Source organism: Crinia signifera, chromosome 6 (assembly GCF_055691185.1).
Source record: "Crinia signifera chromosome 6, ASM5569118v1, whole genome shotgun sequence".
In the NCBI taxonomy this organism is placed as follows: domain Eukaryota; kingdom Metazoa; phylum Chordata; class Amphibia; order Anura; family Myobatrachidae; genus Crinia; species Crinia signifera.
Window position 1 is genome coordinate 216962987 of NC_139222.1, and position 13546 is coordinate 216976532.

General features: G+C 45.6%; 1 protein-coding gene across 2 annotated transcripts in view; it reads left to right on the forward strand.

The window, feature by feature from the left end:
* LOC146008962 (uncharacterized) overlaps positions 1–13004 on the forward strand; it is a 105251-nt gene extending 92247 nt beyond the window's left edge. For both annotated transcript variants that reach the window (XM_083148840.1, XM_083148841.1), the window contains exon 6: positions 12832–13004. The gene's annotated coding sequence lies outside the window, so the exon portion shown is untranslated. The remainder of the gene's footprint in view (positions 1–12831) is intronic.
* Positions 13005–13546: the final 542 nt, after the last annotated feature.

Sequence of the window (13546 nt, forward strand, 5' to 3'; positions counted from 1 at the left end):
CTGTTAGTGGTGAAGCCTAGCAACACACGTGTCCGTATACTACAAGGGGAGGCAACAGAGTTAGGGTGCAGGTCTGGCGGTATCTACCAGGGCCCCTTACAATGTGCCAGTGAACTGGAAATTTTTCTAATTAAACTCAATATTCATCTGTATATCAAAAAATGTCCCCCTTCAGAATTGGAGGCATATTCTCCTTAACAATGGCCAACATGTCACATTAAAATCAATGAGAACTAGAGGGAAATAAGTACAATATTAAATGTAAGTAGTTTGACTACAACAGTGCTTCCCATACTGTATGCTGCTATTTGCTGACAGAGATGTGCAGGGTTGTGGATCGCGGATGCAGGAGTGAAGGCCGAATGAGTGCAGCTCTGTTTGTTGTCACCCCACAGCATTGGCTGAATTTTTTCAGCCAAGTTTTATACTCTTCTTGTGCTCTGCTGATGACTTGCAGCTGACTCTTGGCAGGTTTTCTCTTCCTTAGAGGTAGCTGATCCCACAGAAATGTGGGCAATTCAGATGAAAGACCAATTCTCTCTCTTTCTCTCTCTCACACATACACACTACAAGACACATGGCATAAGCAATTACAGTGGTATAGCTATGGAGGGTGTGAGTGCAATTGCTATGGGCCCCAGAGGTTCAGGGGGTCCGCTGGCACAGCAAGAAAGCCCCTGCACCAGTGGAGTATTTTTTTGTATGTTTACTGTCAAAAATGTGGGTGGATGGCAGGTGAATTTTGCCTGGTTGTTGGGTGGGGGCTGGTTGAGAGGGGGAGTGGGGTCCCCATCCCCTATGCCAATTGTGGCCTCATGAGATGACATCATCATTCATCATCATCTCTCCATCTCAGTCTTCACCAGGCTCCTGGTAGAATATGGGGAATGGCTCAGAGAAAAGTCAGAGATGGAAACTTAGCAAGTTTATGTACATACAATCACATGAGCCGCATTTGCACAGGCACAGAGGGTCTGCTGTCTGTGTGTGCAGCAGTCGGAGGGGTGCAGACTGCTGTCCACCATATTTGAAGGGGCTTACCAGTCTGATGGTGTCTGTTGGGGGGGGGGGGGTGGGGAGCAGAAGAGAAAGGGTGCTGGACACCAAAGCAGTGTGCTTTGCTGAAGGAAGTGGGTGATTAACATGCTAGGGGCTCCCCATACAGTGCTGGAATACTTACAGATAACTGGTGCTTGGGATGTCGGTGGCCAGAATACTGACACCAGCAGTCTGAAGGAGGAATTCCCCACAGGAGTCAGGCAAGTATACTTAACCCTGCTGCCCCCATCTATCCCCTCCCCACAGCCCAACCCTTATCCTCCCCACTTCACAGCCTGACAGTAACCATTCCCACCAGTGCCTAACCCCTACAAGCCACCACCTAAACCTACCCCCCCTGCAGCCTAAACCTAACCATCTGTGTCTTACAGCCTAACTTTCATCACTTCTAAGTGTCTAACCCTCCATTCCCATAGCCTAACCTCCCACCCCACCCCAGACATAGCCAAACCCTAATTTCCTCCCCGCAGCCACAGCCTAACCCAAACCTTCCCATCCGTGCAGTCTAACCTTAAATCCACCTGTATAACCTAAGGAGGTTGATGGAAGGATGAAGGAGGTCAATGGAAGGATGGCTATGGATATATCAATGGATATGATGGATAAGACCTTCTGCAAGAATATTGTCCTCCAGAAGAGATTTTATATGGCTGAGACCCCCCAGCATCCAGAACTACATAAGGGGATCGACTATATCACCTGTTCCTCCATTTCCATCTGCAAGAGGTACTGGGAAGCAGTGAAACTGTTGAGACACAAATCCCCTTTCTCTTGCTTTGTAGGAGAATCGCCCTATTCTAAAGAGAGAAAATGTGGGTAACTGTTTCAGTGCAGAACTCACATATGCCTGGCAAGGACAGCGCCACTTATTCAACCATTTCTGCACTGTCATCAGGGTCTTGGATGGAAACAGATTCTGGACTGGAAGCCACAGGTCAAAAGACTGCCCAATGAGAAAGATCCACAGCCTATGTGGCAGAATGGATCATATCTACAGGGATTGCTCCAGTTGGGGAAGATCTTACTCTACAGCAGTGGTTCCCAAACTGTGTGCCTAGGCTCCCTCAGGACACTTGAAGGGGTGCCTTGGATTGGTGGTCCAGGATCAATTCAAATTATTTATGTTCAATAGCTGGTGGCTGCCAGTCATAAAATATGTGGACAAACAGAAACAAATATTGCCCATCTACATAATTTAACCTAAGTATGACATATAAAAATAATTAATTTAATTTAATATTTTTTTTCTAAGTTTCTGAATAAGAAACTTTTGGCCTAGGGGTGCCTTGAAAAAAATTCTGATACTTTAGGGTGCCGAGATTCAAAAAACTTTGGGAACCACTGCTCTACAGTGTTTATTAGAGTGAACGGCCTCTCCAAATTGCCACCTGTGCTGGCACCATACTTGCCTATTTTTAATTTCACCTCTCCGTGAGAAGCCAGGAGAGGCAACATGTCAGGGGGGCAGGACCAAGTCTAACATCACTTGGCCTCGCCCCCCCCCCCATGCTGGAAAACTCAGTGATTCGCGGGCTGCAGAGAGGGGGCGGGGCTTAGATGATGCGAAATGCCACGATCGCTTCATTTTAGCCCCGTATCCTCTCCGCGGACACGCAATTTCATGTAATTACACCAGCGGGCAAGGGGGGATCGGGGGAAATTAGCAGAATGCGGGAGACTTGCCCACCTTCCCGGGGGGCCGGGAGAAGGACCCAATTTCTGGGAGACTCCTGGCCATTCCGGGAGGGTAGGCAAGCCTGGCTGGCACTGAGGAAGCAGTGGTCAGCTGGATAAGAAACCTTCCACCCTCCCTCCTCCCTCCCACTATGCCAGCAACTGCCCTCCATGCTGTTCTCACACCCTCTCTCACCCTCCCGCCAACCTCACTTTCTCTCTTTTCTATGAGGAAGAGTTTCCCCCTCTTGTTCCTGTGACGAAATGAGATGGACTTAGACTGAGAATGTTTATATTCATTTCTCACAGTGGGCCAGATGCACTAAGCTTCCAAAATGATAAAATGAAGGTGGCCACCTAAAATCTCACAATAAATAATTGTTATATATTTTATTTGTATTTGTGCATTTGTACAGGTGGATACACCCTTGGTGCCATAAAACAAATTGGTGCAATATCCCCATTATATTATTAATTATAGTGATAAACAGCCAGCCAATCTGCTCCCACCTGCCATGTCACCTACTGTGTTTGAAAAATGTCAGACAGGAGCTGATTGGTCTGGGCTGCCTGAATGATTTAAATCCCACCTAGGGTAACACCATCCTAGCTAAGGGTGGTATCTTCACAGATCCCACTGCAGGAAAATAACAATTCAAAAGGAAGAGGAAGGAGTTGGACAGCCCAGCTCCTGACCTGGGCCCTTGCAAGATTGTGGTGATAACAACAACACCTATCACAACTCACACAATGAACAGCAACACCTGCAACCGCAGGTTAGACAGGGGGCACACACAGCCTCTACTGCTGTCTGCTGTACTCTGCAGACAGTAGCGGAGGAGGTTAATGGATGCCTGTTTGCAGCATTCATTCACCATCTGCTGTACTCTGCAAACAGCAGCGGAGGAGGTGAATGGATGCCTGTTTGCGGCCTTCATTCACTTCTTGGACGGGGGGGGGGGGCACACATGGGCTGGGGGAAGCTCAGCAGCTTACCTTGATGCTGGGCTTTCCCGGCCCCAGCGCGGAAATCGGTGGTCAGAGCGGGGCTGATCGCCTCATGATGTCATCTCCAAGCGCTGCCTCTGTCTACACTGCGGGTAGGCAGTGTAAATGGTGAAAATCCCGGATTTGACCTGGCTTGGATCCGTGTTCCAAATGCCGGTCAGATCCGAGATTTTTGATTTAAAAGGGGTATTACTTTGTAATCCTTGGCCCAGTATAGGTTTATACACAAGAGAGCACCTGTGTGTTATGTGTATTGTTATTTCTGTTATCAGGTATATCTTGCAATATTGTATGTACAATATTGGAGAGATACAGGTAGGGATGGCCATAGATGATTAGAAAACATTGATGGTTGATGGCCGATGTCAAATAGGTTTGCCATCGATGGGGGAGAACCAGATGTTTTACCACCATCGATGTCAAGGTTAAATGAATAGTTCAATTTTCCTTTTTTCCTGGGATACTGAGCATAGCTCCACCCAGGACACCCATGAAGCCCTGCCCCCATATTCTGATTGACCCACAGGCCAATCAGTCAGAGAAATTGGATGACCATTGATGGTCATCCATTGCATAGTTATAGACCATCGTCAGTTGCACTTCTGCCATCGATTGTAAGCAATGATGGCCATCCCTAGATACAGGTCATCGCCATAGTGTGTGAAAGGAGGGAGAGCCTGGTAGCTGGGCCAGTTAATTAGCATTTGTATATGCTAGTCCACTGTGTGAGGTGTGATCGGTGTTGCTGCTATTTTAGCAGAACAATAATTGAGTAATTGGTAAATAAGGTGCAAGACAAAGGGATTTATCTAGGTGAGCAAGTAATCTGTGATATAATAGGTCAGACCCCTTAGATAATGTATAATGGGTTTCTACTGTACTATACTGGCTACCATAGCATTGGAATATCTGACCCAACTCCCTGATTAGACTTTATGGCACCAGGGGAGATTTGTCAGATAGGCATATATAAGGAGAACAGTTTCTCAATGGAGAAAAATATATGTTGGTGGATCCTACACACCAGACATCAGAGGAAACTCCACCAGGGCAGTGTCTGTTTGATCCAGTTATCCTGCATCATGTGAGCATTTTATGGTGTTGTACTGTCATAATAAAGACTTATTTTTTTATGTAGTCTGGGCTGCCCAAGTGATTTGAATCCCACAAAGGGTAACACCATCCTAGCGGGATGCAGTTTAAATCCCGGCGGTCGGGATCCCGGCGTTCAGAATCCCGATGCCGAAATTCCGACAGTTTCTCCCTCCGTGGGTGTCCACAACACCCCTGGAGGGAGAATAAATTAGCGTGCCGAGCGTAGCGAGGCACCGGGGTCCGCTGCGTGGCGAGCGCAGCGAGCCCGCAAGGGGGGGCGATCCACGTCCCCCCCTTGTCGAGATTTCGGCGGTCGGGATTCCGGCGTCGGGATTTTGAACGCCGGGATCCCGACCGCCGGGATTTCATACTGAATCCATCCTAGCTAAGGGTGGTATTTTCACAGATCCCACTGCAGGAAATTAACAATTCAAATGGAAGAGGAAGGAGTTGGTCAGCCCAGCTCCTGACCCGGGCCCTTGCAAGATAGTGGTGGTAACAGCAACACCTATCACACCTCACACAATGGACAGCAACATCTGCATCCGCAGGTTGGACTGGGGGCACACACAGCCTCTACTGCTGTCTGCTGTACTCTGCAGAGAGCAGCAGAGGAGGTTAATGGATGCCTGTTTGTGGCATTCATTCACCATCTGCTGTACTCTGCAGACAGCAGCGGAGGAGGTGAATGGATGCCTGTTTGTGGCATTCATTCACCATCTGCTGTACTCTGCAGACAGCAGCGGAGGAGGTGAATGGATGCCTGTTTGCAGCATTCATTCACCTCCTGGATGAGAGCTGAGGGAGGGGGGGGGGGGGGGGAGCACAAGGGCTGGTGACAGCCCAGCAGCTTACTTTGGTGCTGGGCTTTCCCCCAGCCATAGGTGCTGATTCTGTGGGTGCTCAAGGGCTTGAGCTCCCATGGAAATTGATGAGCACCCACGGGCCCGAGTCCCTCCACTGGGCCACCGTATTAACGTGCTAATTTGTGGCTGCAGCACCCGCATTGCCGGACCTGCCGCCTGGGAAACAGTATGCCGGAATGGCGGGAAAAGTGTATTCCGTTCACGGAGTAATACGCAGATGTGGGGTGGGCCAGCCTGTGTGTGCTCTGTGTGTGCTGTGCGGCGCCGGCGTCTGATGTCAGACGCAGGTGCTGCATACCGCGCACTGACTGAGTAGCTCAGGATCTGCCCATCTGCCCATGTCCCACTGCACTCCCCCTCCCTGGTAGCCAGAACAGGTACTGTGGGGGAATTTATGTACCTGCACTGTGGGGGGCATTTATGTATTTGGCACTGCTGACGTAATTTGAATGTTGGAGACAACTGAGCTGTGTAATATAAATTGGTATTATTTTAGTGGCCACGCCCCTTCCCCATGAGGCCTCTCCCCTATATTTTTGGATTGAGCACCCACCAGCAAAAACATGAATCGGCACCTATGCCCCCCCAGCACGGAGATCTGTGGTCAGAGCGGGGGTGATCGCCTCATGATGTAATCTCCAAGCGCTGCCTCTGTCTACACTGCAGTGGTATGGGATTCCTTCAAAGCTTTTTACAGAGGAATCTTGATGAAAAAAATAGCCCAAGTTAAAAGGCAATGTCGGGAGGAAGCACTGATATTAGAAGCCAAAACAATGGAACTAGAGCAGAGATTCCTATGTGAACAAACTGAACCAATAAGAATAGAATGGTTAGAGGCACAAAAAGGGTGGGTAGAACATCTACAAATTATGAATAATCATAGATTACTAAAAAACTCACATAAACGCTATCTAAATACTGACAAGGCAGGTCAATATATGGCCTATCTTTCTAAAATTTATAAGCCCTCAAATACGGTAAACAAAATTTATTCAGGTACAGGGGACCTGCGGACGACCGCACCAGAAATTGCTGAGGTATTCCTGGGTCACTTTGGTGAAGTTTACAAATCTAAACTAAATTTTGGGGCAGGGATATAGCAAATTACCTAAATAATATCAATCTACCCTCCCTATCCCAGCAGGAAAAGAGAGTAAACATATCTTATCTCTAACTGCAGATAAGACCTCTGGATCAAAACTACCAACACTGGGAAATTCCAACTGGTTGCCCTTTGTCATTTCCTTCCACTTTTTTTGCGTAAACAACTGCTGGTTCACCGTACTTCATACACATTATGAACATGATATGAAAATGTGCACCCTAGGGCGCCACCCTGCGCTCGGTTATACTTGCCTCTTAATTTGAGTGTGTTAGAATGTCAAATATATTCACATACACTTTCTTAAGTTGAATAAATGGTATGGTTTTTTATTGATAAAAATTATATAAGAAATAAATTCATCGATTTGTACACAAGTTATGTATGCATAAATAAGTATAAAATACAAGTAGATGTTAAAAATTGAAGATTACATATAAAAGTACAAATATGTATGCATAAAGAAAGTTAGGGCGGAAGTGACGAAGTCAGCCACTGACAGACAACGTCCAGCCTCGAGGGAGGAGCATGTAATTAGGCGAACGCTACAAATAAGCAAAGGGGAGAGACACCCAGAATTCACAAAACATCCTGACGAAGCCTACCTAAGGTGAAACTAGTTGATGTGAACTATTTCTGGACTCCGCAGCGAGAGTCTGCCGGCAGACACTCACCCCAGCTTGACCTTCAAAGGTAAAGAGATACTCTTCCACCTTATTGAATTACAATCGCACAGACTTCAGCTCATCTCAAGCCTGAGGAGCATACACCGTGGCAGACGGCCATTGAAGATACACACATATCGGTACCAAAAGAACTGTGTTAGTCTCTGTTTGTTATCCACTTCCCCTACCTTCCCCAGTGTGGTATGTGTACCGGTACTAGCTAGTGTTAAAATTAGCCATATCAGCCTAAAACTTACTACAATTGTCTTATACAGGAGTTGAAATTTCTCTCCCAACAGACCTATTGTGTCCATTTATATATATATATATATTTCTATTTATGTTTTAATTTTTCTTTCCTTTTTTTTTTTATGCATACATATTTGTACTTTTATATGTAATCTTCAATTTTTGACATCTACTTGTATTTTATACTTATTTATGCATAGATAACTTGTGTACAAATCGATGAATTTATTTCTTATATAATTTTTATCAATAAAAAACCATACCATTTATTCAACTTAAGAAAGTGTATGTGTTTTATGCAATATATTTGACATTCTAACACACTCAAATTAAGAGGCAAGTATAACCGAGCGCAGGGTGGCGCCCTAGGGTGCACATTTTCATATCATTTATACCCCCAAGAGGTACCCTGTAGTATACCTCCAACACCCCGCAGCCAACCTACTTGCACCCAGTCTACAGCGCGACCTTCCCAGAAAACCTACCAATCATTATGAACATAGCTGACCCCTTTGGTAGGCTCAGCTCCTGATCCCTAGGTAGCACAAACTCTCCGTGTGAACTGTTATTTCCCATGGTAAATGAGATTTAATACTTCACTACTGGCAGATCTTGGTGGGCAGGTTACCTGAGAGCGCCCAAACACTCCTTCTTCCGTATTGCACCGCTTTTCTGACAACTAAGCGTAGAGTGTGCAATATGAAGGCATTTCCCCTTTTCTCAATCCCTTACTGTCTTGGGCTAACAACGTGCTGTTAGCACGCCTTGCAGTAGTGCGACCAAATTTTGCAGAATACAAAAAAACTTGTTTTTCCTGTACTCTGTAAAATCGGTATCTTAAATGAGAAGCCAGGCAGATCCTTTGGTTCTGCTCTTAGCTTCTTTTACCCTATCCAATAGATACCGGGGTACTTATGTAATATCTGGGCTCCCGTTTTTCTTATGAGACCGTGTCCGATCGCCATGCTTCGGGCACGGTGGCTCGCTGCGCTCGCCACACTATATAAAATCAACTCCATGCGTATTTGGATAGTAGGGGTATGAAAAAATGGGGTGCGTTTAACATGGGAGTCCAGATAATACATAAGTACCGATACCGGTTCCAAAGTGTAAGACATGTAGACACGTATCTATGATAGGTGTAGTCTTATGGTATGTCACTGCACACCTACGTACAGGGGCTGGCTGGCAACTTTTAGCCTGGGGGGCAAGTCCAGAGCACTGGCCCATAAGTAGCGCAAAAGTGGCCCATAAGTAGCGCATTGTTAAATGCAGGTTTTTAATTAAAAAAATTAAAAGCCTAATATATGATGCAGGGGGACTAGTGACACTACCCCCTGGCCTAGCACATTATTGTCATGTGGCTCCAGGTTAACTGAGATTTTGCGCAAGTGCAGAAGCTCCGATTGTGGCAGCCGAGGTTTTGTATGTATCAGCCCGGCTTTGTAGGAGAATGGCCACTGAGAGGGGTGCGGGACATAGCACACTGAAAATTTGCCTGGCTTCCCACCATCCCACTCCGCCCCTGCCACAGGCTGCTCACCTGCATAAAAAATAGAAGAGGACACCACTGGCTGTTCTCCTGCATAAATAACGATCTGGACACCACAGGCTGCTCTCCTGCATAAATAAATAACAGGACACCACAGGCTGCTCTCCTGCATATATAAAGAACAGGACACCACAGGCTGCTCTCCTGCATAAATAAATAACAGGACACCACAGGCAGCTCTCCTGCATAAATAAATAACAGGACACCACAGGCTGCTCTCCTGCATATGAAAAGAACAGGACACCACAGTCTGCTCTCCTGCATAAATAAATAACAGGACACCACAGGCTGCTCTCCTGCATAAATAAAGAACAGGACACCACAGGCTGCACCCCTGCGTAAAAGACAGGACACCACAGGCTGCTCCCCCTGTATAATAATAATGCCATGATGCCACAGGCTGCTCCCCCTGTATAATAATAATAATAATGCCATGATGCCACAGGCTGCTCCCCCTGTATAATAATTTGTGTCATGGCATTACTATTATTATATTATACAGAGGGAGCAGCCTGTGGTGTCATGGCATTATTATTATTGTACAGGGGGAGCAGCCTGTGCTGTCATGGCATTATTATTATTATACAGGGGGAGCAGCCTGTGGTGTCATGCCATTATTATTATACAGAGGGAGCAGCCTGTGGTGTCATGGCATAATGCCATGACACCACAGGCTGCTCCCCCTGTACAATAATAATTATGACACCACAGGTTCCTCCCGCTGTATAATAATAATGCAATGACACCACTGGCTGCTCCCTCTGTATAATAATAATGCAATGACACCACATGCTGCTCCCGCTGTATAATAATAATAATTCAATGACACCACAGGCAGCTCTCCTGCATAAATAAATAACAGGACACCACAGTCTGCTCTCCTGCATATGAAAAGAACAGGACACCACAGTCTGCTCTCCTGCATAAATAAATAACAGGACACCACAGGCTGCTCTCCTGCATATATAAAGAACAGGACACCACAGGCTGCTCTCCTGCATAAATAAAGAACAGGACACCACAGGCTGCACCCCTGCGTAAAAGACAGGACACCACAGGCTGCTCCCCCTGTATAATAATAATGCCATGATGCCACAGGCTGCTCCCCCTGTATAATAATAATGCCATGATGCCACAGGCTGCTCCCCCTGTATAATAATTTGTGTCATGGCATTACTATTATTATATTATACAGAGGGAGCAGCCTGTGGTGTCATGGCATTATTATTATTGTACAGGGGGAGCAGCCTGTGCTGTCATTGCATTATTATTATACAGAGGGAGCAGCCTGTGGTGTCATGGCATTACTTTTATATTATACAGGGGGAGCAGCCTGTGGTGTCATGGCATTATTATAATACAGAGGGAGCAGCCTGTGGTGTCATGGCATTATGCCATGACACCACAGGCTGCCCCCCCTGTACAATAATAATGACACCACAGGCTGCTCCCTCTGTATAATATAAAAGTAATGCCATGACACCACAGGCTGCTCCCCCTGTATAATAATTTGTGTCATGGCATTACTATTATTAATAGTAATGCCATGACACAAATTATTATACAGGTGGAGCAGCCTGTGGTGTCATTGCATTATTATTAATATACATGAAACAGCACAGCAGATATGTCGTTTTAGATGTTAGCTTACTACTGTGTTTTATCCTTCAGGCTCCTCCAGTTCCCCTCTCTGCGGCCTCCTGAAGCGGCCCCCACGACTTGTTCTGCGGCCCCAGCCTTCCTCCAGTCTCTGCAGAGTGCAGACGCGTGGGTGGGAGGCGTCATCGTCATGATGTCCCCACCGCACCCAGCGTCTGCCACTGCCGCCGGGTATAAGAGGGAACAGGCTGCCGGGGCCCTCCTCCACGTAGCCGTGGAGGCTGGCGGCCATGTTCCTGTGGCCGCAGACATCATTTAAAAAACCACAGGAACATGGCCGCCGGCAGTGAAAAAAAAAAAACGGCAAGGCAGCCTCGGACACGGCCGCGGCGGCGCGGCCCGCAGCACACCAGCCAGAGCGGCCTGGGGGGCAGATGGCACCCTGCCCCCCGGCCCAGCCCGCCCCTGCCTACGTATGTTCCACTTGACACACTCACTACACGCAGTAATCCACACACTGAGCCCTATTTATTCCTGGGCCTTACATAAAACTTAAAATATTCTGTACAAAAAATGTTTCCTGGTTGGTAGTTTCTCACCAGATACTTATGCGAGTATAAACCCCCTTAAATGGCTATAGGAATTTATTAAAATAATGTTTGAATTGCTTGCTTTGGAAATGAACCGAAAATACTATACTTTCTTGTATTAATTACCGTCCTATCACTAGTATGTTAATATACTGCTTAATATTGCTTGTAATTAGTACTAGCCACCGCCGGGTTCCTATGTGTGCTGCGTGTGCAGTGCCTGTGAACAGCCACGTGTGTACGTGTCTTTGTTAATCCTGTTCACAGATCGGCCACACACGTGTTCTACAGTGTATTTGTAAGTTAGTGATCAGATTTTGCAAAGAATAGCAATATCACAAAAACCGGTAAATGCGAAAAAATGCGAAATAAATCCCGTACTTATTCCGTAATTTACGTACAAAAGGCCTAAATGCCTAAACGTATGCACGTGTGTGCTTTCCTTACGTAATACACTGCAGATGCTTCACGTTACTGTATGGGCCTAAAGCCTACCACAACGTGACGGAGTCCTCAGCCTTGCAGTAACTAATAACAACAGATTATAGTTTTACACAGAAAGATTCGTCTATGCACTATAATAAACACAGGCCTTTGCCTCCACTTGTGCGAAAATATTGCACATACAGAATCTACATACAGGAATGCAAAGGTTACCATCTCATCTAAAGCGCTGTACTGTCCGGTCCAAGCTTACTATATTCTGTCCAGAATACAGTCCGGGAGATATGAGAGGGATATGAGAGAGAGAGCTCCCAATGCAGGTTCTGCTCTCTTATAGTGTCCAAAGTAAGGGGGGTAGATAAGGTCTCCATTGGTCAGGAGATCAGACGTCGCGTCTTGCGGATTGGTGCAGGAGAGTGAACTTCAGTGTCCTTTGTCTTCAGGCATCGTCATAGGGGTTGTAAATCAACACTGAAACCAGCTGCAACCTGATTTCCTAAGATTTCTCAGAGCATATGGCAAAATGACCATTGATTATGGAATTGATCCATAACTGTTGGCCGTTAGGACTTGCAAACTTTTTTTTTTTTATATAACGATTTTTATTGTTTTTTGTTGTATCAATAATCAATAATACAAAGAATACATACATGTAACTCGAACTATCGAACAGCTCTGAGTGACCAGTTTTTTTTTTTTTAAACATTAGCATCATACAAATAGCTGTCCGTTGCTTTTGAAAAAAAAAAGAATTATTACTACTGTAAACTCAGATTAACAGGGAAAAGAGGGGGGAAGTGTGGGGGGGGGGTGGTTTGCATCCTGGTACACGTTTTATAGCAACACGTTTAATCCAGTTATAAGTTCATATCATGAGTGTTACATTTAAGTCTAAACCGTTTTGACTGATGTGAACCTTTATCTGCAGGCGGGTTCTGTTCACCATCTACATCCACAAGAAGAAGATTATCTTGTCGCCTGATAGTATTCTATCACTTTTCTCATCTAACTGGTGCTAGTCCTGGATATACCTCTTACATCACGGATCCCCGGCTGCTTATTTTATTACAAAGTGCAATGAGTTTCCTTTATGAAGTGTGAGATAGGTGTGATATATGAATAAATATCTTTTTGCATTAATCAGAAATATGTGTTCTAGATTTATTTATCTAACCTATGAATATAGTAAATACAAAAACATGATTATACCGTGGCTATTGTTGACCAATTGGTTATATCAAAGGATTTCAGAACTTTTTCCTTGAGGTCTGGGTCTAGGGTTTGAATATAAGCAGACCATTTGCGTTCGAATGAAGACAATGAAAAAGCCAATCCTGTCAACCAAGACTTTCTGTCAAAGTAAAGTTGTTGAATCATCATTTTTTGCACCTGGAGCATGTTTGGGGAAGTTTTGACTGTCCAATGCTTTAGTATAAGTTTTCTGGCTATGGTGAATAACATAATGAACATATTCGACAATGGTTTTACTGCCGGGTCGTGATTCCACTCTTCAAAATTTAAGCATAGGCTTGCTAAGGGAGAGGGGGTCAGGGATGTGGCAAAATTCTTATTTATGAATTGGTATACCTTGTTCCAAAAGCGTCTGATCTTAGGACATTCCCAGAAGGAGTGGAAATAGTCGG